This window comes from Salmo trutta, chromosome 26, assembly GCF_901001165.1.
Source record: "Salmo trutta chromosome 26, fSalTru1.1, whole genome shotgun sequence".
Lineage (NCBI taxonomy): Eukaryota > Metazoa > Chordata > Actinopteri > Salmoniformes > Salmonidae > Salmo > Salmo trutta.
In genome coordinates, this window is record NC_042982.1 from 6,269,773 (window position 1) to 6,294,788 (window position 25,016).

At 43.2% G+C, this 25,016-nt stretch overlaps 1 long non-coding RNA gene across 1 annotated transcript; it reads right to left on the bottom strand.

Annotated features, from left to right (window-relative positions):
• Positions 1-14,404: 14,404 nt before the first annotated feature.
• On the bottom strand, positions 14,405-18,960 carry LOC115162975 (uncharacterized). The gene is made up of 3 exons (XR_003869672.1): positions 18,924-18,960; positions 14,831-14,976; positions 14,405-14,662 (listed from the first exon to the last, which is right to left on the bottom strand). It is a non-coding gene; the product is annotated as an uncharacterized LOC115162975 (long non-coding RNA).
• Positions 18,961-25,016: the final 6,056 nt, after the last annotated feature.

A 25,016-nucleotide genomic window follows, 5' to 3' on the forward strand; every position in this document is an offset into this window, starting at 1 on the left:
TTCCCAGTTAAGAAGTTTTAGGTTGTGGTTATTATAGGAATTATGACGGGTCGACTATATCATTTGTATTTCATATACCTTTGACTATTGGATGTTCTAATAGGCACTTTAGTATTGCCAGCCTAATCTCAGGAGTTGATAGGCTTGAAGTCATAAACAGCTGTGAATCAAGCATTGCTAAGAGCTGCTGGCTAACGCAGTAAAGTTTGAATGAATGCTTACGAGCCTGCTGCCGCTTACCACCGCTCAGTCAGACTGCTCTATCAAATATCAAATCATAGACTTAATTATAATATAATAAACACAGAAATACGAGCCTTTGGCCTTAATATGGTCAAATCCAGAAACGATCATTTCGAACTGTTCCATATTTTATCGAACGGGTTGCAACCCTAAGTCTAAATATTGTGCAATGTAAAACACTGTAAAAACAGATGTGCCAGAGTTTCAGACTCAGCACAGATTGGACACCCCTCCCCAACAGTAGGATCCAGGTGTATGTCATAATTATGTAAAATTCTGACAAATTAGTTCGCAACGAGCCAGGCGGCCCAAACGGTTGCATATACCCTGACTCTGCGTGCAATGAACGCAAGAGAAGTGACACAATTTCCCTAGTTAATATTGCCTGCTAACATGAATTTCTTTAACTAAATATGCAGGTTTCAAAAAATATACTTCTGTGTATTGATTTTAAGAAAGGCATTGATGTTTATGGTTAGGTACATTCGTGCAACGCCCATTTGGCGAAGTAGGCTGTGATTCGATGATAAATTAACAGGCACCGCATTGATTATATGCAACGCAGGACAAGCTAGTTAACCTAGTAATATCATCAACCATGTGTCTTTATTATCATTAAATGTGAAGCCTTATTTTATCAAATCAATTCTCTATGTGTAATTATTATCACGAGATTAAACTAATAATGTAAACTTTAATTAACTAGGAAGTCGGGGCACCACAGGATTTTTTTTTATAGAGTCTCTAGTTCCCGAATCGACTCTTCAGATATTTTCATATCAGTCTTCCATTAATGATTGTTAATTGTTACCTTCTACCAGTCTCTTCTGAACGTTGAACATTTTTTGGCTATCTGTTTCCATAATGAATCAGCAATATACAAATTGGCTTAATTATTTATTTACTAACTAACTAAATAATCACAGAAATACATAACAAACAAACAGTAGATATTGGTTACTAACAATGATAGAACAGTCCCTAGTGGGCTAAGCCGATATGACAGCTTGGTAGACAAAAGGAAAGGGGTGGGACTGAGAAAGACCGGGAAAGACAAATGGATTCATTACACACAGTCTATAATTATATTAATTGAAATGCTAATCCTTTGCACATGAACGGCCGCTCATTCGAGAATAATTGCAATGTATATATATTTACGCCCGTATGTCGTTGTTGTCTTCTCTGTTTGAATCCTCGATTGTCCTGTAGGGTTCATCAGAGTCTCTGGTTAACTTTTGTTTAAGTCACAAAGTCTTTCGTGGTTGTAGGTGGTTAGAATGGCTCTTCAGAGTACCTTTGATAGAATAGATGCTTCGGCGGTTGTTGGTATTCTCGTTCTAGGTTTACATAATTTCTAGCTGCAGACTAGTAATTCGTGTCGTCTAGAATTTGCTCCTTCTGTAGGGAATTGATAGTCTCAGAGTTCAACCATTTCCAGCCGTGTAGCCAATGCTCCACGTGGTATAGTCTTGTCCTTTGGTAGAGTTGTAGTTTAAACCACTTCACACACCAGCATCACCCGGCATGTTTTGGTCTTAGAAATTCAACCATTTGCAACCTTAGCTTACACTGGGGTTTGCGTGGTCTGGTGTGAATTTCATCAGGATTGGGTTTTATACATTTCAGTAGAAAAGGGCAGTCCATGACGCTGACGTAATGTCTATGCTCATGTGAGCGTGGCCACTGACTAGTTCATCTTCATATGAAATCTTTGACCAAGTGAAGTCTTTCGTGCTCTCTTTCTGAATACGGCATGGTAGTTTCTACCCGGTACGCCTCAATTAAAAACAACACCATATCCTCCTCCACACTAACTAAACACAACAGTCTCTGAATACCCCATATACACATAAACAGATCAATATTGTTAACCAGTTTGTAATAGGCTGTCCCCGAATAACCTGTACTTTAACCCAAATATAAACAGTTGGGAAGAGATAACCTCTCCCAAAGCTGAGAACCAAGAAGTGATCAGGTCAATCATCCCGACCAACCTGAGACGCTGTAAAAACAGATGTGCCAGAGTTTCAGACTCAGCACAGAATGGACACCCCTCCCCAACAGTAGGATCCAGGTGTACCAGATGCATACTGATGGCTATGGCTCCATGTGTTATCCTCCATTGGAAGTCAGCTGTCCTCTTTTCAATAGGCAGTTTGTGAAAAAGAGGCTCTTCAAAAAGCCACATCCCTGGTGGCGTGCCGGCCTTGCGGGACTTGACAAGAACTCTCCAAGCCTGCATAACAGACTCATAAAATGGAGTCAGGCCAGGCAAATCACCCCCCTCCAGGTTTAAGAGGAAAAGGTGCTTGTCTAAGCCCAAACAGCTCGCTCTCTTCATCAATGTGTAGGCTGCATCCACCCAGCTAGAACCGTCACTGTACAACAGTCTCTGTGCTGCTTGAAGCCAGAAAGCCATGATCCTGGAAGAAATATCCACCAGGCCTTGCCCATCCTCGTGCAGTGGCAGGTACAGGGCTGCAGCTTTAATCCAGTGTTGTCCAGACCAGAAGAAATTGACAAGGGTCTTCTGAAGCTCTTGTATCAGACCCCCTGGGTGGCTGTAAAATCATTAGTCTGTGCCACAGGGTAGAGGCAGCAAGATTATTAGCTACCAATACCCTTCCCCTATAAGACAGCTGGGGTAGCACCCATTTCCGCCTTGACAGTCTGGCACACACTTCCTCCACCACACCCTCCCAAAACATGACATCATGTAACAACTTAACATTAAAATACCAGTAAGGTGATGACCTTCGTGGACAGGACAAGTGAATATCAACAGTAACAATATGGTGATCAGAGAAACCCACAGGAGTAATATGACACCTTCCAACCCTACTACAGTAGTGCTCAGATACATACAACCTGTCTAACCTTGCTGCACTGACACGACCTTCATTAACTTTTAGCCATGTGTACTGCCTAACTTTTGCATTCCTTACTCTCCACACATCAGAAAGCTCAAACTCAGTTAATAGACCAGACAGGCAAATGGCTGACCGCAGATGAGGTACTTCAGCAGTGCGGTCAACAGTAAAATCTACTGTACAATTCCAGTCTCCCCCTAAAACCTTCAGTAACACACCTAAAGCCGTGCCGAAGTGACAGGGACGGCGTCCCCATGTGGGTCGCCATCCCCGCCAAAACCAGGGTCATTTCGACACGAAAAACAATATAATTAATTCTACCACAACAACTAAATAAAAATAATGATAACCTTAATCATGCATAGGAACAAACAAAAAAGATAGCACCAAGAAAAGGAAAGGTGAAAGAAAAACCAAGATATCTAACTCTACACAACACTCGCACTCACTCACACAATTCCCAGCATTCACCAAACACTCCCAGCATGCAGAGAGAACGAGAGAGAGAGATATAAAATCCTTTTCCCAGGGCACGTCATGACAGTAGGCAGCAGAGTCTCTGTGTTAGTGATGGCTGTTCAAGTCTGATGGCCTTGAGATAGAAGCTGTTTTTCAGTCTGCTGTCCAGGATGCGACCTCGCATCGCAAGGGAAGACACATTTCGGCAAGCTATTTGTCCAGCTGAACGTCTCGCCATTTGTTTAAGGTAAATATTGTCAAGCAATTCTAGAATCCTGACATGTTATTATCGATCGATAAATATATCATGAGTGAGACAATAGCCTATATGAATATATCAGAACAATAACAAATAGCACTGTAACATAACATTTTCATAGGCTACACTAAAAAAAAATTCTTTATGAGATGAATTTACATGAAATGTGTATTGACTACATCTTGGAGGTTACTGATGCTACTGTTGTATTGTGGTATTTATATATTCATTTGTGATGCTATCCTTCACATGATCCTGTTGTCACATGCTGCACATGTGTGTGCACATGCATCTATCTATCCAATGTTATCATCATTTTTTTTTCAGATATTATACTTTAGTTATCCACAATGACCTGCTGATATAAAAGTATAATAATTACATTATTCCATATTCCTTCAGATACCTTGCTACTGGAGATTCCTTCAAAACGATTGCCTACTGTTACCATGTAGGGCACATCAGGAGTGTGACCAGGGACATCTGGGACTGACTCGTGGGAGAATTCATGCCTGTCCCAACCATGGACGACTGGAGGGCCATTGCTGCTGGCTTTGAAGAACGGTGGAAGTTTCCTCATTGTCTGGGATCAGTGGATGGCAAGCATGTGGAATTGCAAGCCACACCAAACTCCGGCTCCCTGTTCTACATCTACAAGGGGATGTTCTCCATTGTTCTTGGTGGTTGTGGATGCCAATTACATCTTCCGGTTAGTGGATGTCGGCAGCTACGGGAGGACGAGCGACAGAGGCACTCTGGCCCACTCTGCCTTTGGTCAGGCCCTCAGACATGGCACCCTCAGAAATTGAGATAAGTAATTACTCTGTTGTCAGGAAGGATCGGAATCGGAACGGAACGGCGTTTGTAAGATCAGACATTGCTTTTAACGTCAGATCGGATTTAAACGCTGATCTAGAGATTGTCTGGCTGGATATCTGCCTTCCCAAAACCAAGCCGATTTTGTTGGGGGTGTGTTATAGGCCGCCCAAGCAGAATGCATTCTATGAAGGTCTTGAAATTGTGTTGTCAAACTGTAATGATTCCCTGTTGAAGGAAATCATTTTATTAGGGGATTTCAATACTGATGTCTGCAAAACGAATAGCCCAACCCACAATGTATTTATGCACTTTTGTAGATCACTTGCTCTGACCTAAATGATAAAAGACATGGATATGTGAAACAGTGCAAAGTACAACTGACTTAATATTGGTGTCTGATAAATCTAAAATATCGCGGAGTGGAGTAATAGTCTATGGAATCAGTGATCATTTTATTACATTTTGCACAAGGAGGATTTTTAAAGATATATTTAAGTGTCACAAAACTGTTCGAATCAGAGGACTCAAAAAAATACTGTGTAGAACAGTTTAAGGAAGGAAGTGGGTAAAATTGACTGGTCACCTGTGCTAGATAGTGTAGGGGTAGACAGTGCCTGGGAAGTCTTTAAATGTAGATTCCTTGATGTGGTGAATGTGATGGCTCCCATTAGACGGGTCAGGGTAAATCAGAGATCTAGCCCTTGGTTTAATCATGAGATTCTAGAATCTATCCAAGCAAGGAATAAGGCCTTTAAAAAATGTAAGAACTCTCAAGAGCAGCATGATTTTGTCCTATATAAACGTCACAGAAATGAAGCACAGAGCAGGATGGATGAAGCTAAGAGGGGTTACTTTGCTGAGAAAATAATTGAAAACAAAAATGACCCTAAAAAGCTTTGGAAATCATTTAAGGAACTAGGCTGTAGTAGTACTACCAAAAACAAAGTAAACAGTATTGGACTGAACATCAAAGGGGAGATGCTATATGAAAAAGCAGAGGTTGCCAATGAATTCAACTGTTTTTTTTACTTCTGTTGCCAGCAAGCTGGTTAGCAAGGTGCCCACCAGATCTGGTTTGTATGGAAGCAACCAAGTCAAGAAGTATTATGTAGAGTTAGGGGTTCAGCAAAACTATTTTTCATTTGCAAAGGTAGCAACAGCCAAAATAGTCAGTATGCTGGCCGAGCTAAAATGCTCCAAAGCCACAGGCCTGGATAATATTCCTGCAAGGTTTCTAATAGATTCTGCTGAGCAAATTGGCCCTTGTATTACGCATATCGTTAATCTCTCTCTTGAACAGGGCACCTTTCCCAGGGACATGAAACAAGCTAAAGTACAAGGAGCTCTTTGCTAGTACAAGGAGCTCTTTCTCGAAAAGAGGCTTTGCTTTCTGGGGGGACTCGTCTCTGGACAGAGGGGAATTGTGAAATGTGGCTCAGCACTGGGAGGGAGCATTGAGTTGTTTGTGGTTGACCACTTCCCTCACCATCACTATCCTCATTCTCTGATGCTGGGGCTACTCCTGCCACTGCCGCTGCTACTTCTCCTCCTGCCACTGCTGCTCCTACTTCTCCTCCTCCTGCCGCTGCTACTGCTGCTCCTACTTCTCCTGTTGCTGCTACTGCTGCTCCTACTTCTCCTCCTGCCGCGCCTACTTATCCTCCTCCTGCCGCTGCTACTGCTGCTCCTACTTCTCCTCCTGCCACTGCCGCTCCTACTTCTCCTCCTGCCACTGCCGCTCCTACTGCCACTCCTACTTATTCTCCTCCTGCCGCTGCCACTGCCGCTCCTACTTCTCCTCCTGCCGCCTCCACTTCTCCTCCTCCTGCCACTGCCACTCCTACTTCTCCTCCTGCCACTGCCACTCCTACTTCTCCTCCTGCCACTGCCGCTCCTACTTCTCCTCCTGCCACTGCCGCTCCTACTTCTCCTCCTGCCACTGCCGCTCCTACTTCTCCTCCTGCCACTGCCGCTCCTACTTCTCCTCCTGCCACTGCCACTCCTACTTCTCCTCCTGCCACTGCTGCTTCTACTTCTCCTCCTGCCACTGCCGCTCCTACTGCCACTCCTACTTCTCCTCCTCCTGCCGCTGCTACTACTGCTGCTCCTACTTCTCTTCCTGCCGCCTCTACTTCTCCTCCTCCTGCCACTGCCACTCCTACTTCTCCTCCTGCCACTCCTACTTCTCCTCCTCCTGCCGCTGCTACTGCTGCTCCTATTTCTCCTCTCCCTGCCACTGCTACTGCTGCTCCTCCTCTCCCTGGTTTCACTTTCCACCCTGATAGTTTGTAGAAATACCCCTTTAAAAAACAGCCCCTTCCCACAATGACATCACATTCAGAGTGTCAATCATTTTTGGGGGCGGTAAAACAACAGTGCAAAGCTAAGTGTCACTCGGTTTTATCTATATTTTAATCTTTCATGATGTTAGTCAGTATGTCTCACTCTTAAATGTCGACCCTGTTAGACTGCATTAGATGAATTTCAAAATATGTTTGACAGAAAAGTAAAAATTATCTTCAAGTGTTCACCATTATGCTAGCTGGATCTTGATCACTCACAGTGCTATGGCTTAGCCTCCAAATTTCCACCCTGTTAGTTCCCACACCTGTTAGGCGTTTGCACCTAACAGGGTGGAAATTTTGTCAGAAAAGATAGAAAATTAATTACTTATGTCAATATTTACTACTATTAACATAATGTAATTAGCAACTACAGTGCCTTCGGAAAGTATTCAGACTCCTTGACTTTTTCCACATTTTGTTACGTTACAGCCTTATTCTAAAATGTATTAAATAAATAAAAATCCTCAGCAATCTACACTGAATACCCCATAATAACAAAGTGAAAACAGGGTTTTAATATTTTTTTTCAAATGTATTAAAAATAAAAAACTGATACGTTATTAAAACCTCTTGAATGTCTCATCCCGTTAGCGGGATCATTTTCCAGCGAAAACTCCTAGCGACATTAGCATAACGAAATTCAATATTTTTTTTTTTTCAAATATAGGGCTGTCTCATATCGTTTTATAGATACACCTCTCTTGAATCGACCCTCGTTGTCCGATTTCAAAAAGGTTTTACAGGAAAAGCACAATATTAGATTATGTTAGAGGAGTACATGGTAAAAGTCGCATCATATGAATTTTCCGAGCAAGCACACCCATCACATATAACCAAAAAACAGCTAAATGCAGCACTAACCTTTTACAAACTTCATCAGATGACACACCTAGGACATCATGTTACACACAGCATGCAATCTTTTGTTCAATAAAGGTCATATTTCTATATAAAAACAGCATTTTACATCGGCACCTGAGGTTGACTAACAATTTCCCATAAAATGCGTCCCGGGAAACAGTGCTACAATTTTATAAATAACTATTCGAAAACGATTTTTTTTTTATATTGTCAATCTAAGATTTATAGATGAATATCTCTTGAAAACACCAGTCAAAACAGATTTTAAATTAACTTTACAGGGTAATCACACTTTGAGATCAAATGGGATGCGATACCCAGAAATTGAGCTCGAAAACCTAGCTCGGCGTCACCTGTGAACAATAGCACGTAACATCTGATATTGTATAATATCGCCAATAATCCCTCACCTTTAGTTGTCTTCATCAGAAATCACTTCCCGATGTCCCAGGTCCATGACAAATGTATTTTCGGTCGAAAAAGTCCATGCTTTATGTTCCATTAGCTTCCTCTTGTTAGCGCGTCCTAAGGCTGTAATCAAATGTTGATCCGTGGGCGGCAGCTGTCTAACGCAAAATGACTGTTTACGGTAAGTTAGGGTCGTTCAAACATGTCAAACGTTGTATCAAGTAATCGTCAGGGCCTGTTTCAACAAGAGAGCCAATCAGATTCGAGTGGGACGATTTCATTGTGTTTCAAAAAACTTCCAAAGGTGGGGGCAGACACGGCCGCCAACGTCACAATGCTCATGGCCCTCCGACTGTGACCAATTGCCACATCGTCTCTTTCACTGAGTTTCCACCGCAGAACCCTCAAAACACTTTGTAAAGACTGGGGACATCTAGTGGAAGCACTGGAAAGTGCTCAATTATCATTTTTTTACGTTGTGATTTATAGGTAAGGCTGTGAAGTCGAGTCGACAATTCAGATTTCCACTTCCTGGTTCAATCGGTCTCGGGGTTTTGACTGCCATACGAGTTCTGTTATACTCACAGACACCATTCAAACAGTTTTAGAAAATTTAGGGTGTTTTCTATCCATATAAAATAAGTATATGCATGTCCTAGCTTCTGACTTTGATTAGTAGGCCGTTGAAAATGGGAACGATTTTTTTCCAAAATGCGCTGTGGCGCCCCCTATCCTTGGGTAAATCCAACAGGTTTTAACATAAGTATTCAGACCGTTTGCTATGAGACTCGAAATTGAGCTCAGGTGCATCCTGTTTCCATTGATTATCCATGAGATGTTTCTACAACTTGATTGGAGTCCACCTGTACTAAATTAAATCAAGAACCCGATGGTCAATCTGACAGAGCTCTAGAGTTCCTCTGTGATGGGAGAACCTTCCAGAAGGACAATCATCTCTGCAGCACTCCACCAATCAGGCCTTTATGGTAGAGGGGCTAGATGGAATCCACTCCTCAGTAAAAGGCACCTGACAGCCCGCTTTGAGTTTGCCAAAAGGCACCTAAAAACTGTCAGACCGTGAGAAACAAGATTCTCTGGTCTGATGAAACCAAGATTGAACTCTTTGGCCTGAATGCCAAGCGTCAGGTCTGGAGGAAACCTGGCACCATCCCCACGGTGAAGCATGGTGGTGGCAGCATCATGCTGTGGGGATGTTTTTCAGAGGCAGGGACTGGGAGATTAGTCAGGATCGAGGGAAAGATGAATGGATCCTTGATGAAAACCAGCAACAGAGCACTCAGGACCTCAGACTGGGCGAAGGGTCACCTTCCAACAGGACAACGATCCTAAGCCAAGACAACGCAGGAATGGCTTCGGGACAAGTCTCTGAATGTCCCTGAGTGGCCAAGCCAGAGCCCGGACTTGAACATCTCTGGAGAGACCTGAAAATAGCTGTGCAGCAACGCTCCCCATCCAACCTGACAGCGCTTGAAAGGATCTGCAGAGAAGAATGGGAGAAACTCCCCAAATACTGTACAGGTGTGCCAAGCTTGTAGCGTGATACCCAAGAAGACCAGAGGCTGTAATCGCTGCCAAAGGTGCTTCAACAAAGTACTGAGTAAAGGGTCTAAATAATTATGTAAATGTGATATTTCAGTTTTTATTTAGAATACATTTGCAAACATTTCTAAAAAACAGTTTTTGCTTTGTCATTATGGGGTATTGTGTGTAGATTGATGAGGCGGGAAAGAAACTATTTAATACATTTTTTAACAAAGCTGTAACGTAACAAAATGTGGAAAAAGGGGTCTGAATATTTCAGAGTGCACTGTAACTTGACATTTCTTCCATACATTGTGGGAGGATAACCAACCTTCCAATGAATGGCAATACATTTATTAGCCACTGTAAATGTGTTTTTTCAGTTTTTTCTGATAACAGTCTCCAGTATGAACATTTCCAAGCAAACAAAAACAGGGAGAAGGGAGAATCTGTAGACATGCTGAGATAAAAGAACATACTCTTTGCCAGTATTCAGCCAGCCTTCACGTCTACAGCAGAATAATACCATTTCTGAGTGCATGATATTCAGTTTCACTGGCATATAAACTCAGCAAAAAAAGAAACGGCCCTTTTTCAGGACCCTGTCTTTCAAAGATAATTTGTAAAAATACAAATAACTTCACAGATCTTCATCGTAAAGGGTTTAAACACTGTTTCTCATGATTGTTCATTGAACCATGAACAATTAATGAACATGCACCTGTGGAACGGTCGTTAAGACACTAACAGAAATGTCCAGGAACTTGCAGGTGCCTTGGTGGAAGAGTGGAGTAACATCTCACAGCAAGAACTGGCAAATCTGGTGCAGTCCATGAGGAGGAGAGGTCACATCTGCTCCTGGAGTTCATCCGGTGTTTTCTTAACCAGCAGTTACTGCCTCAGTACAATCTCTGCTCAGTCAGTTATAATTTTATCCTCTCATTCCAGTTACTCCTCTGTCTCGGTTTCCTGTTACATCTCTCATGACCTTTGAGTCACCTCAGGACCTGTTCACCCTGCCAACTCCCAACCTCAGTCTAGACATCTGTTTTTTCTGCAACTCATCAGAGCTTCCTTGGATCTGCACTCCAAATATATCTCACCGTGTAACAAATATACTGCTCAAAAAAATAAAGGGAACACTTAAACAACACATCCTAGATCTGAATGAAAGAAATAATCTTATTAAATACTTTTTTCTTTACATAGTTGAATGTGCTGACAACAAAATCACACAAAAATAAATCAATGGAAATCCAATTTATCAACCCATGGAGGTCTGGATTTGGAGTCACACTCAAAATTAAAGTGGAAAACCACACTACAGGTTGATCCAACTTTGATGTAATGTCCTTAAAACAAGTCAAAATGAGGCTCAGTAGTGTGTGTGGCCTCCACGTGCCTGTATGACCTCTCTACAACGCCTGGGCATGCTCCTGATGAGGTGGCGGATGGTCTCCTGAGGGATCTCCTCCCAGACCTAGACTAAAGCATCCGCCAACTCCTGGAAAGTCTGTGGTGCAACGTGGCGTTGGTGGATGGAGCGAGACATGATGTCCCAGATGTGCTCAATTTGATTCAGGTCTGGGGAACGGGTGGGCCAGTCCATAGCATCAATGCCTTCCTCTTGCAGGAACTGCTGACACACTCCAGCCACATGAGGTCTAGCATTGTCTTGCATTAGGAGGAACCCAGGGCCAACCGCACCAGCATATGGTCTCACAAGGGGTCTGAGGATCTCATCTCGGTACCTAATGGCAGTCAGGCTACCTCTGGCGAGCATATGGAGGGCTGTGCAGCCCCCCAAAGAAATGCCACCCCACACCATGACTGACCCACCGCCAAACCGGTCATGCTGGAGGATGTTGCAGGCAGCAGAACGTTCTCCACGGCGTCTCCAGTCTCTGTCACGTCTGTCACATGCTCACTGTGAACCTGCTTTCATCTGTGAAGAGCACAGGGCGCCAGTGGTGAATTTGCCAATCTTGGTGTTCTCTGGCAAATGCCAAACGTCCTGCACGGTGTTGGGCTGTAAGCACAACCCCCACCTGTGGACGTCGGGCCCTCATACCACCCTCATGGAGTCTGTTTCTGACCGTTTGAGCAGACACATGCACATTTGTGGCCTGCTGGAGGTCATTTTGCAGGGCTCTGGCAGTGCTCCTCCTGCTCCTCCTTGCACAAAGGCGGAGATAGCTGTCCTGCTGCTGGGTTGTTGCCCTCCTACGGCCTCCTCCACGTCTCCTGATGTACTGGCCTGTCTCCTGGTAGCGCCTCCATGCTCTGGACACTACGCTGACAGACACAGCAAACCTTCTTGCCACAGCTCGCATTGATGTGCCATCCTGGATGAGCTGCACTACCTGAGCCACTTGTGTGGGTTGTAGACTCCGTCTCATGCTACCACTAGAGTGAAAGCACCGCCAGCATTCAAAAGTGACCAAAACATCAGCCAGGAAGCATAGGAACTGAGAAGTGGTCTGTGGTCCCCACCTGCAGAACCACTCCTTTATTGGGGGTGTCTTGCTAATTGCCTATAATTTCCACCTGTTGTCTATTCCATTTGCACAACAGCATGTGAAATGTATTGTCAATCAGTGTTGCTTCCTAAGTGGACAGTTTGATTTCACAGAAGTGTGATTGACTTGGAGTTACATTGTGTTGTTTAAGTGTTCCCTTTATTTTTTTGAGCAGTGTATTTTGGTTCATTCATCCCTGTTTTCTCATCTGAGTCTGCTCTTGGGTTCCCCGGTGTCGCTCCATGTAACCGGAGATGCACTGCAGTACTTAATGCAGCTGGTCCAGGAACACATTATTACATTTCTATTAGTCACATGTCTGTGGAACTTGTTCAGTTTATGTCTCAGTTGTTGAATCTTGTTATGTTCATACAAATATTTACACATGTTAAGTTTGCTGAAAACAAACGCAGTTGACAGTGAGAGGACGTTTCTTTTTTTGCTGAGTTTAGTACATTCTATGGATGGTCTTAAACTATAGTAATTTATGTTTGAGATTTTATGAACATGACGGGGCATTCTAACATATGCGTCCATTCATCATAAATTGCGTCTCCCAGGTCTTCCTCACATTTCTGTTTTACATGTTTTGTGTCATCGGGAAAAGCCTCAATCAACCCTTGATGCAGTTTGGAAATCAACTTTAGAGGTTTGTTAGACTGCCTTAAAATAATTTAAAGCTTCTTGCTTGTCCAGTGTTTGCTGCACAGAGGAAATAAAGTGTTTTATCTGCAAGAATTCACCTCCGCTCCCTCACAGACTGGTCTTCCCTGGCTGACTGACCCTGCTGAGACCCCTGTCACCATCTGATCCTACTCAGATGAGGCATGACAAAGAATTACATTGGTGTACATTTATACATGATATTATCCATGAATAGAATCAATGGTTCAACAATTGAAATGACCATTATTCCCAGACTGTAGCCTACCTATCAACTCAAGATGGAAATGTGTATCCATTCACTGATTGTTATAATATACTGCAAAATTCACCTGAGCTCTGTAGCCTGGTCTTCCCTCGGACACCTGTCACCATCTGATCCTGCTAAGACATGATGAGCATAGTGTTGTGTACTGACTGTGCACCATGAAAGTGAAGCCTGTAGAGATGTTTATACCATGTCAGCGTGAAAAGTAGGGAATTAGCTAGGCAAACTAACAATCAATAACGTTACTTTGCTATACTGACTAATAAAAACACACAATGCGCTGAAAAGACGTCAATAATTTGGCCGCTGATTTCATCGTTTGATTCAGGTCTAGTGTGATTGAGGCAAAACTAATAGCTAAAGTTAGTGCGCTAGCTAGCTAACCTTAGCTAACTTTTGGCTAGCTCTGCTAGTTTATGGTACATCATCAAATTGACTTCTGTTGAAACGGGACAAAACAATGGCTACAAAGCATTTCCATACACACAACAGCTGTTAGATACTGCTACCTGACAGATACTGTAGCTAGAGGCTAGCTAGAGCTAAACCAGCTGTGGTAGCTACTAACTAGCTAACTAGTTACTAGTACAGTAGTTCATTCACTTCAGTCGAGAGGGGATGAAATATTAGCTAACATAACATGGCAGTTACACTACTAACGCCGCACTGGGGAAAAAATAATAATTCTGTCAAACCTTGCCAGCTAGATCAGCTAACTAAAGAGTAGCCACTTTCTGCTCTGCTTGTTGGTACAACTCAGAAAACTCGCAACACAGACAGAAGCTGCCTATGCTCATCTCTTCCGTGGTGGTCCTATACACCAGCCTTTCAGAAGCTTTGCCTTCACACAGCATGTCTGCATGCTCTGTGCAGACCTAAATCCAGCCAGCTAAAACCGGAAAACAGCCTACCCAACCGCTCTGAGCAGTGGCGGTTCTAGACCATTTCAACTGGGGGGGCCAAGCTGGGGGCAGTTGTACTGTTAGAGGGGCCAGTTACATTAGATGTTATTGTTGTCATGTCGTTTTCTTCACTGCATTGCAGGCATTAGCAGGCAAAAGACCATGTTCCATGTTGCCACTGTCTAATAACGGAACTAAAAAAAAGAACGATAGCAAAAATGTGTTATGTAAAAATTATTTCATACTCCACATTTAGGGGGGCCACAAGGGGGTCCAAAATGTTGTCACAGGGGCACTGGCCCCTGGTGTAGGTCGTGACCAGTTGGATGGCAGGTCCAGCTCTAGGGTGTTCTAGAAACATCCGTGAGTTTACTTTCAGCTTGATTTAACCATGTCTAATTGTAGCCCTTTGATCTGAATCTTTCTAGTTCATCCTTTCTTCCCGTACGTCCAGGAAGTCTAGTCCTCCTTCGTCATGTTCAATAGTGAAGCGCAGGTGTCCTGTAATGGAATTCAGAAATTGGTGAAAGGACATTAGCGACTTTAGGTCACCCTTGTACACAACAAAATCGTCATCAATGTAGAGATTCCAAATGACCAGGTTCTCCGGAAAAAAAGGGTTGGACATCATTGGACGTCTCGTTTAGAAGGTGAGCTTTTTCAACATACCAGAGGTGTGGGTTAGCGAAGTTCGGTGCCATCCTTGTACCCATGGCAGTCCCGCTACACTGCCGGAAGTAGGCATCGTCGAACTTGGAGTAGTTTTTGGTGAGCACCAAACTCATGAGTTCAGCTAGAAGAGGGTGGGTTGGGATCTGTTCAAGTCAAGGAAATGTTCAATTCCTAATTCATTGAGGAATGACTGCAGACGGGGACTGAACATCAAAAGACACTAAGAGACACTGCTGGTATCTCAATGTCAGTCAATAGTTTTAGAAAGTCACCTGTGTCTTTGAGATGAGATTGCAGAGTTGAGACAATTGGTTTCAGGTGATGGTCGACATAGAGTGTGATGTTTTCAGTTATGCTCCCAATCCCTGACACTTCTTGTTTACACATGGATGGAGCTTACTAGCTCACTAACTGTTGTCCAAACCAGTTATTTATTTAATATTAAAACATACAATCTACTTGCCGTGAAGCCGCTCACCATTTACATTAGATTCAGTCATCTAACAGACTCCCATCCAGAGCAACGCATTGAAGCAACCAGGGTCAACGCCCCGCTCCAGGGCACGTAGACAGATCTCCCACAAGGTCAAAAACGGGGAACCCAAACCAGCGACCTACCCAAACCAGCTGCCCCTCAACACAGTTTAAGATTAATGTTATGCTTTTTCAGCCATTCTTGAACCTGAGACCAGAAACAGGCTACCTGAGGGGCAATACCAAACCAGTTGTTAGACCTCTTTGCCTAAGCTTTTTATGTTTTTATTCATAGTTTTTCTTAGCCCTGTTCTTTATTTTCCAATACCCAACATATATTATATAGTGATGGTTGTAAATCAATTACGCCTACTGTAGTTGAAAAAAATCTTGCCCAGTTTTCCAATTGTTCTTTAATGGTTACACTTCTGTATTTCATCACTAGGTGCAGACATTGACCATAGTACCCCACCTGTATGGTCAACTGCACCATCTCTCATTAGCGTCACCAGCTGAGGAGTTCTCCCTAATTGTCTTCCTCATGCCCTATATGAACTCGTCCATTCCCTTTATGATTATTCTGAAGAAAGCCATTAAATGCCAAAACGTAAATGTTTTAAAAGTAATAAAACTAAGAATTTGTAATGGTGAGAGAGCGTTGCGCCTTTTCCTTTCCAATGATTTTTACACATTTTTAGGTTACACCACGACTCGTGTGTTGAGCACCCTCTACTTCTTACCAACGTTAATGGTCATTTTTTGTCATACCTGTGGTATATAGTATGATATACCACAGATTTCAGCCAATCAACATTCATAAATCCAACAGGAGAGTTTCAGGGATGATAACTGAACAGAGGATCTTGAAATCTCTGTGCAAGAAACACTAGGAGGAACTTTAAAAAAATGAATATTAGGCAATTGTATGGAAATTGTGACTTTACTATGTGCTACATGTTAAGTCTACAAACCGTTATAAATGGCCTATTTGGGAGAATTACTAGTCCTTTCAATAGCCATAGGCTAGGCCTATTAACTAAAATCTGGATTTATGATTGTAATTCAACTTTGTAATTGATTAACTAGATGCAGGTAGCCTACAGCCCCTGATAGGCCTAGATCTAATTTCAGATAACATACAGTAACCAAATGAACGATTTAGCCGCTTTCTACATTTAAATTGACTAACTAATGTATTCAATATGAATAGCGAGGCAATTTCGAGATAGGAAGTGCTTCTGTTGCCCTGCTGGAAAGGCTATTGAGGATGGGGTCATACTTTTAATCACTGAATCATATATGAATAATATGGATATGAACTGAACAGGCCTGTGCCACAAGCATAAGCCTGTAGCAAAATCTGATTGACTGTTACCTTCAATCTAATGCATTCTAATAACAGCTGATCCGCAATTGCGATAGAACTGTGACCATGATCACAATTGATAACTTCCAATTTCATGAACTAAACATGGCCATTAATAATTGCATAATAACACAAGGCTACAACAACAAGAAACTTAAGTTATAGGTTATTTATTAAAACAGTTGCCAGCTCCAGGTAGGCCACACAAGTGGCAATGATTTATTTATTTGCAATGGTATCATCATTTCAACAATATTTATTGTATCAAACGGTAGACTACAGCCTACATAGGCATACACGTCAACAGGCTTATTTGATGGCCAACATATATAAATGTGGGCTATTATTCTCCACATTTAATGTCAGCTGTATTGTGGACTTTTTCCCATAATAGAAGCACGCGAGGTAGTTCCATAACCTTATTTAGAGTCATTAAAACGTATACAAAATTTCACATTTCCACTGAGCATGCGTAAAACCCTTCGCTTGCTATGGTTTTCCATAAGAAAAGTTGACAATTAGAAGGCAGATTAAACCACCTCCATCGAATTGATCTAATGCGCCTGAAGTCGTTTTCCTGTGCTCTGTCGCCATTATGTACGCATCGGTTCTAGCGCGGTAATGCTTTATGGAAAAAGGGTTGGAAATAGGTCTCCGTAATGACAACCTAAATAGCCTACCTACAAGAGCATGCTGCTCTCTCTCCTCACTCATGTGACTCAGTTTCAACACATACCCCTCTGGCCGTCCCCCACTCAGAAACAGGTTGCTTCACTGCTTGACAGTCAGCCGCAGCAAGTCCCAGTGAAATGTATATATTTAAAGAACAATGCCGTGGCGGCCGCTGAGCAAATTAGAAGATGCCAAAAAAAAACCTGCGACCAACTCATTTTCACAAGCGACATAGTTTTCAGAGTAGCCCAAATGTCGGAAAGCTGCGGCCATGGTAACCCAGCAAGCACAGTGGATCTGGGCCGATCCCGACTGAGAGTCGGGGCACTCGGCTGAGAGTCAGACTCTGCGGGTGCCATGTGGCCCGAGTCTGGCCCGCCTTCGGCAGTATTACTTATGGCTTGGATGCGGGTGATTGAGCTCAGGCCGAATACCGAGTGAGTTATCTGGCCCAAACCGGTTGTCGCTACTCTCTGGCAGATGATTACAATTGATGATTAACATTTCATTATTCATTTATTTTCCCATAAAATGGTAGTTGAAATAGAAATGATACACAAGACAAACTAAATTTAGATTTCAGCTTTGAAAGTCACATCCACGGTGGACCACCACCTGCACTCGAGCAGATCTACTTCAACCTGACTACCAGTGCACAAGTTATTGAGGCACTTGGTATTACAACTGTCATAAACTGTCACTAGAACTCATCAAGACGGTTGGATAGACAACATAAACTAACTCACTTCTGTACATCACGCTGGTCCTTACAATTGACCTTATTTTAGCGCCCCAAAAACGTAATACTTCCAGATCAACTGTAATATCAATACCATTGTAAAGCACAATTTCTCCCCTTTCCAACAAAATCAATGAGACCTTCATGATGCCCATCTCTGCATGATTCAAGAAGGCAATGAGCTCCATCGGGTCTTTTTAAAAATGGCGGGTGGGGAAGCTAAACCTATTGCGTGATAGTGAGGAGAGATGTCGTGTGGGGAAACGGCTTTTTTTCACTCGATCTGTCCAACTTATCACCTTATCGCCTCTAAAATGTAAGTAAAACACTATCAAGAGTTTGTGTCGAATTTGAATCGGGTTTTTGGGGCGGTGCTAAAGTGATCTTCAGAAGTAAACAGCGGCTTTTGAGAGTCAGGATATCTTGCAGTGATGACGCAAAAAATGACAATGTATCCTTACCCTGTCCCTTTCTTGTTTTTAAACTGTGAGAGAAGTGCTACACCTGGTGGAGAGAGGCTGTAAAGACAGAATTAGTTGCTTTATGCGTGCTGTACGTTACGCCATGACTCGTCACTTTTTTCAACTTTTCTCCAATACTATAGCACCATTACCAATCAACGCTTGAATAGAAACCTAGTTCACACCCCAGATGTTGATGTCAACATTGTCGCTAGTCCAGTGACATCAGTGTTGTCAATTTAGCGATTTTGTCGCTATATTTAGCGAGTATTCAGACCCTCTAGCGACATATTTTCAAAAAAGTGACTAGCGACAAATCTAGCGACTTTTTTCTGGTGTTATTGGAGACTCTGACGTGAAAGTACGTATCGTTCTTACTCTTCTCAACGAGCAGCGGGTGAGGCCGTGGCCCCCGTCCCAAAGCACTCACAGGCGGCCCAGTCCTCTCGCTGCAGTCAGAGCAGGAGATGTTCACCCCTCCGCGTCCAGACTGTAAATGAATCGCGCATGCGGGAAGCCGCCGCTGGCTGATCCCGCCATGGTTTACATAAAAAAAAATATAAAAAATTAACCTGAATTCGGGCCAGGGCCAGACTAGTTACCATCATTTTCTCACATTGCCATTGACAGTTTTTTTCTATTGTCGCTTTTTGGTCCATTTAGATTGTTTATGTATATTGTATACAAAAAAAAAATCTGGTTAAAAATGTTCATGTTTTACTGGGGCGGCAGCACAGCCTAGTGGTTGGACTAATAACTGAAGATCGAATCCCGGAGCTGGCAAGGTAAAAATCTGTCGTTCTGCCCCTGAACAAGGCAGATGAATCGCCCACTGTTCCTAGGCTGTCATTGAAAATAAGAATTTGTTCTTAACTGGTTTGCCTAGTTAAATAAAGGTACAAAAAATGAACTGTGACTCGTTGTAGGCTCCTAAAAGTGGATTATAAGGTTAAAAACCAAACTGAGAAAAAAAAAAAAAAGTGAAAAAACTAACAGAAGAACAGAAGAAAGTTCATTAGTAGTTCTAAATATATTTAGGGTGTTTTTTACTCACTTTTTGTCTCTCCCACGACTTTATTACTCTCTCCTACAACGTCAATCACAATTACATGCACATGGCCAATTATGCAAATTAGGCGATGACGTCATTTAGCGAGTTTTAGGACAGCCAATAGCTACTTTCCTTACTGAGGATTTGGCAACACTGGTCGCTACAGTCCCATTAGTTTTCTTTGTAGCCTTATTTGAATGTCGCGGTTGAGCACATTTGTATGGAATGGGGTTAGTTTACGTTACCCCATTTGTTAAGACGGAAACAAAATAGCTAGCCAGCTCATTAGTTATTTTGTGACAGTTCTAACGTTAAAGGTAATCTATTTATTATATTTTGTTTGTGGTATTGTTTGCTAAATGGTCTGGTAAAATTATCGGGAAGTCAGAGTACGTTCACGTTATGTGTTTCTGTGATTGTGTTTACAATATAATGTTAAACTTCAACAGTAAATCATATTTCTTATCCAATTTGGACATTAAGTAACTGGGTAATTTTTGTAATAAGTTATTTTACTGCCGCTTTTACTACCAGTGTGAAAAGGCTGGTTAACAGAGGCCTAACGTTAATTTAGAGGACTGAGTAGTATATCGACACATAAAACGACTAATGTTAACGTTAAGGGATTTCTAACATGTTTCGAGGCCAGTTTCATAATCGGCAATCAGATTGTGTTCTCTGTGATGTTAATTTACAGCAAACTGCTAACCAACCTCTTCTAATTAATCAAGGTGAGTGTTCCCTGAAAATGACAAGTCTTCGAATGTTAATGCAGTCACTTTGACACCTAAACATTTCTGCTCTGTCACTCAAGCCTGCTAGCTAATTCCAGCAGTAGCCCCAGCTCTTCCTCCTGCCAGCTATACAGCCAACAAAGGTGATTAAGGTTCCTAAGAATTAATATTAATGTAAGTCGCTGCCCTTTAGTAATTCAGTTCATCAATGTGTGTTTTAGAGCTCCGGCCCTCAGTCAGCCAGAAATGACTGAGAAGTATTCAGAGTATAGTGTGACTTCAAACATCCGGCGAAGGCGTACTGCAAATGTCTCAAGATTTCTGACATCTATCCAACAAGAGCAGTCTACACTTAATGCAGAAAATGCTGCTGTTCCTCAAACATTTTATATGTCCAAAAAGGCCGCTGAGGAAATGTTCAGTGGTCAGGACTTTGAGGATGAACTGTTTGTGGATGCTTTGATGGACACAAGGCTCCAAAATTGTTTGCAGCATGGAGAAGATCATTTTCGCCTTGTGCGACCAAAGCTAATAATTACAACAGATGAAAGGTGTTCTCCTATCGACCTAATGGTTTCATAGGCTGGCAGAGCTAACAACAGACTTGCGTGCACAAGAGTACTGAACAAAAATATAAGCACAACAATTTAAACGATTTTACGGAGTTACAGTTCATATAAATTAATCAGTCAATTGAAATAAATGAATTAGGCCCTAATCTATAGGTTTCACATGACTGGGAATACAGATATACATCTGTTGATCACAGATACCTTTTTTTAAAAAAGGTAACTGGTGTGACCACCATTTGACTCATGCAGCTGACACATCTCCTCCGCATAGAATTGATCAGGCTGTTGATTGTGACCTGTGGAATGTTGTCTAACATGCTGACCAGACCGGACACGTCGCGTGCGCGAGCGTCGCAAAATAAATTTAGAAATCCATGTTATTCAATTATTGCACCCACACTGCTTGATCGCGCCAACGAGCGTCTGCGATGCCAAGGGATAAAATAGAAGTCCTTTCTATTTCTGACGCAGATCGCGCTGCAAGTCCTGTCTCTCCCATCTCCTCATTGGTTTATAGAAGCAGGTACCCACGTGCCATCTCCTCATTGGTTATACCCACATGGGTGATTGAAAGACGAAATGTTTTGCCGGTCGTCGTGGTAATACTATGAAGGTGTAGATGCCAATCACCATATAAGTTCAAAGACGAAAAAGCCTGGAAGGAGGAAAGATGACTAGAAACGATTCGGTTGGCCGTTTTATGTGTGGATTAATTGTCGGAGTAGAGGACCTTGTGCATTTCAGGTAAAATAACAACTCAATGTTTATATCCCAGGACAAATTAGCTAGCAACAGCAAGCTAGCTAAATAGGACAAATTAACTAGCAAGTGTAAGCTAACTAGCTAAATTGCCATACATGTTTAATGCTTTTTGACCTGTCCCCAAATTAATGTAATTGGTTCAGAGTTTGTTTTGATATTTTAACCTGCGTGTCGTGATTGCGTTTGGTTTAGGGGGACAAAATAAATGTCTGCGCAATGGCGCACGCACGCAGCCGGTTTGGGTTCCGTGTAACTCCTCTTCAATGGCTGTGCGATGTTGCTGGATATTGGCAGGTACTGTAACACACGTCGTACACATCGATCCAGAGCATCCCAAACATGCTCAATGGGTGACATGTCTGGTGAGTATTGCAGGCCATGGAAGAACTTGGACATTTTCAGTTTCCAGGAATTGTTTACAGATCTTTGCAACATGGTGAAACTTGCATTATCATGGTGAAACATGAGGCGATGGCGGCTGATGAATGGTACGGCGATGGACCTCAGGATCTCGTGCCGGTATCTCTTTGCATTGAAATTGCCATTGATAAAATGCAATTGTGTTTGTTGTCCGTAGCTTATGCTTGCCTATACTGTACCATAACCCCACCGCCACCATGGAGCACTCTGTTCACAATGTTGACATCGGCAAACCACTCGCCTGCGGTTGTGAGGCTGGTTGGACATACTGCCAAATTCTCAAACGATGTTGGAGGTGGCTTATGATAAAGAAATTAACATTAAATTATCTGGCAACAGCTCTGGTGGACATTCCTGCAGTCAGCATGCCAATTGTACACTCCCTCAAAACTTGAGACATCTGTGGCATTGTGTTGTCTGACAAAACTGCACATTTTAGAGTGGCCTTTTATTGTCCCCAGCACAAGGTGCACCTGTGTAATGATGAACATGCTGTTTAATCAGCCATTTGATATGCCACACCTGTCAGGTGGATGGATTATTTTGGCAAAGGAGAAATGCTCACTAACAGGGATGTAAAGAAATGTGTGCAATTTTTGGGGGAGGAATAAGCATTTTGTGCATATTTTATTTCAGCTCATGAAACATGGGACCAACACTTTACATCTTTATATTTTTGTTAATTGTATTTCAATATCTTACATTGTCAATAAATATCCCTTTCCTACCCCCTGCTCCTATAGGTTTGGATGAACAGACCAACCAGACCCTCAAGACCCTTGGTGGGTACCAGGAACGGTGGTAGGACAACCTGAGGGTAATTCCCCCCGCTGCCTGTGTCGGCCTTGGTCACACACTGCTTGCCTCTCTTCCCAGACTTGTTGATGAAGTGATCCGGTCCTACGTGGAATTTAAAACTAAACTACCTGGCAAACGTTGGCGAGCATGCTTAACTCCCGGCGACTGAAACTTACTAGCTTTCCCCGGCGTTATGGCAACCCCATTCCTATTTTCACTTCCTGGAGTTGGAGGAAGTGAAGGAAATGGGGTTTGCATTCACCTCCGATGAAGAAGCAGCCCCCGAGCACTTGGCTGGGGTAACCTCCGCAGCGAGGGACCTTGGCACGGGTCTGAGTGACCAGTGTGCCCCTCGGCAAAAACATTACTGTGCCCCAACGTTTGGCAAACGGGGTACTATGTCAGCCATTGCCATTGTCAGAGCCCCTTGTGCCAGTAAAGGGGCTGGGCTTCATGCAGGCTTGTCCATGTTTAATGCTTCCATCTCTGTTACTCCACATTCCACGGTGTTCATAGGGTTCATGGGGTATAGCAATCTCCCACAATGGGGTCGCCCTCCCCCATAGGTGGCTCATTACTGGGATTCATTGCTGATTCCTGCCTGTAGCTCCCTATGAGGTGTCTAGTGATAGAGGTTATGGGCTCGATACAGTAGGTGATTCGTTTTTGAGTTGAGTTGAGGGAACGAGCAAGGTTGAACATGACCACACTATTATCCTACATACAGTCTCTGTAGTTCATATGAGCCCCCAAATGAGCTGTTTGTCTCCAGCTCAATGGTTTTCATTCCTGGGAATTAGATTCAATTACAAATCGCCCCTGTCTGTTACAACAGAAGGGGTCCGTTTTTCAGAGCCGTCTGTACCATTCCCAGCTAGGTTAAAAGGCGCTTTGTAGCCAGTAACTATGACTGGTCGGTAGGGCAACCTCCACAATAACGTTTTTCACCTGGGTCTATTTTTTTTTATGCGTGTGGTCCAGCACTGGTGCCAGCCACTTACCAGAACGCATCTTACCGTCTAAACCGGGTGAGGCTCATTGTGATAACAGTACCCCCAAGTGGCACGGCCATTCGGGGTACGTCACTGATCGTCGGAGCCCGTGTACCCAGAGTGGGCCGGGATTTAGGCAAACCTTGGCACATAAACACAGTTTTTTCAACCGAGTTCTGCAGCGATCACGGGTAATTAAAGTGTTGTCTCCCGCATGTGAGTTCGCTGACAAGTGTTCCTTCTCTATGTTCAGACACACAGTTGTCAAGAGTGGTGCAAATGGAAGAAAAAACATTCTCTCCCAGTCCACAAGGTGGCATCCTGCCCCTTCAGATGGCACTTCACAGGAGTCTCGCTGTGTACTCCAACCAATGGCGAACATGTACAATGTTGGCCTGGATCAAGGAACAGTGAAGTGAGTGTACAGGCTACAATTTGATGTGCATTCACAACGCTTCTGCAGGGTTATCACGTCGACTGTTTCCAAGGCCTCAGCACCCGTTTTGAGGGAGGATATATTCTCCTGTCTCCAGAATCAGGCAATCCGATTGGTTTCTCGATGATCCGGGACTGCTGGTACATCCGGTATTACTGGTTATGAAAAGGTAATGGACTTTGCGTCCCATTCTAGACCTACATGCCCTCAGCAACCACCTCAGAGTCTACAAACTCAAAGTGCTCACGAGCAGCCGGCTATTACAGCAATTGGCTGGTGGCAACGGGGTTGAGGGGAAAGCAGCGTTACACACATCCATGCTACTGTCTTGTATTCAGTCTCTACTCTCTCAGGCTCTCCCAGGTATGGGACATTTTCGGTAGGGCTGATGTAGATCTTACACATCGCGAGAACGCGTAGTATCATTTATTTACGCCTTTCGGCCAGTGGTTCTGTTTCAGCCCACATTGGCGTGGGTGTGCCGGGAGGGCTTACCATTGATTCTTGTGGCTCCCCGTTGGCCAAGGAAGCCTTGGTTCTCAGAGATCATTCGCCTTTTGGGCGGGGATCCGTGTCCCAGGCCCATGGGCAGGTTTGGCAAGCGATGCCATAAATGGTTCCTATGGGCCTGGCCACTAAGAAGGCCAATCTGATAGCTAGAGGTTTACCTCCGAATGTTATTGCTACCATTCATTATGCATGGGCG